Raw genomic sequence first — 2,116 nt, 5'->3', positions numbered from 1 at the left:
AAATAAATAAAAGAAACCAGTCGCAATACTATTGACCAGTGGTGTCAAACTCAATTCCTGGAGGGCCGCAGCTCTGCACAGTTTAGCTCCAGCCAGCTCCAACTTACACCTGCTTGGAAGTTTCTAGTAATCCTGAAGACCTTGATTAGCTGGATCAGGTGTGCTTGATTATGGTTGGAGCTAAACTCTAGCACTATGTCAGCAAGCTCACAATTATAGCTTCATTATAAATAAACATTACTTTTGATATTATATGTGTAGAACGGTTTATTAAAATGATATATACTTTCATTATATGAATTAAATCATTAATTTCCAAATGTAGTTAAAGAAAAAAGAGAATGTTGGATAAAAGGAAAAAGAATAGGAATTAAAATAAAAAATACACTAACAAATAACAACATGGGCAGGTAAAAGATGTTTAAGTTTAAGTGTCACTGCTACATACTATTTACCACATTGTAAACGGAGACCCACCCCCAGCACTCAACCTAAACTGGTCCGGGTCTGCATGCCCATATCTCAGCCAAAATCAGATCAGCCCTTATGGTCCGTAATCGGGCCGAATGTGGCTAAATGTGCTGTGTCTCAGTGCAAATCGGGCCAGATCCGCACATCCAAAGCCTAGCCAAATCTGGCAACCATTACTGGGCCAGAGCTGGCTCACTTTCGGTGAGCCGCTGCCAGAACACAGCCGAGTGAGCCGACACTCATCCCCAATTGGCCCGACTGCGCTGGCTACCTGGGTAGTTTCTCCCAACATTTAAAAGACATAGACTAATACACAACAAACGAAAAGGAGAGAAAGGAATATGATCGGACCTCAGACTCGAACTCCTGTCACTAAAAGCAACACTGTATGGCCACAATGAAAGCAGACCACAGCACTATGGAAACGTATGGAAGCCCGTTTCCGCCACTGAATAAAAAAGAAAAAAATGTTATTGCAAAAGAAAAGTCAGAATTGCGAGTTTATATCTCACAATTCTGTGAAAAAAGTCAGAATTGTGAGATATAAACTCGCAATTCTGACTTTTCTTCTCAGAATTGCGTGATATAAACTCACAATTGCGAGTTATAAAGTCAGAATTGCAAGATATAAAGTCAGAATTACGAGATATAAAGTCAGAATTCTGACTTTTTTTCTCAGAATTGCGAGATATAAACTCACAATTACGAGCGGCTTCCATAGAAACGTGATACATGCAGCATAATAAAATTGTATAATTTGTGCACATGAGACAAAGACGAGGAAGATACACGTGTACCCAATGAAAAAAAAAAATTGGTCACAATCATGTTGAAAAAAAAAATCAGGGTCCTTGAAGTGGATAGCCATTAAGATCGACATTCTACTACACGTCTGACCGCCTACTTCATGCCATAGGTAAAATGTACAGATAGGCTTGTGCGCATTTGTGAGTTAAGGCCACGGAATGACAAAGAATCGGCAAATACAAAAGCGCGTATTTATAAACATTAAGGCAGAACACTAATGCAAAGGACTCTCGATTTGTTGTGCATGAAATAAAGGGTACAGATACAGTATTTGAGGATCATTCTGTGAGCAAAGAAACAATTAATGCACTTGCCTTTGCCTGGATTGCCGTGTGGATCTCTCGCGTGCATTTGTGGATCACACTGTGTGTGGATCTCTCGCGTGCATTTGTGGATTGTGTGCGCGCATGTGGATCTCTCACGGGCATTTGTGGGAGGATTTGATACTGTTTTCACTCCATACACAAGGAGACAAATATATTACAAACACCTGCCACTCTCTGCCCTCATATCACCTCAGAAAAAATTACGACAGCTTCACAAACAAAAGTGGGAAAAGCCTACTACTGCTCTGTCAATCACTGGGCCTGTACATAGTGAATGGTCGCATGCGAGGAGACTCTTTTGGTTGTTATACCTTTAATTATTTTCTTACAGTAACAGTACTGTAAATTATTTCATCACAGACATTGATCAAGTGCATCTCAGAGCATTCACAGTCAGTCCTCACACACCTCTGTCAGACCCAGAGGCGGACAAAGTACTCAACTCCATTACTTGAGTGAAAGTACAGATACTGCTGGTCAAATATTACTCCATTACAAGTAAAAGTTGTAAA

Source organism: Sinocyclocheilus rhinocerous, unplaced genomic scaffold (assembly GCF_001515625.1).
Source record: "Sinocyclocheilus rhinocerous isolate Xijiao unplaced genomic scaffold, SAMN03320098_v1.1 scaffold6761, whole genome shotgun sequence".
NCBI classification, from domain to species: domain Eukaryota; kingdom Metazoa; phylum Chordata; class Actinopteri; order Cypriniformes; family Cyprinidae; genus Sinocyclocheilus; species Sinocyclocheilus rhinocerous.
Note: the sequence above shows the minus strand (reverse complement) of the source record.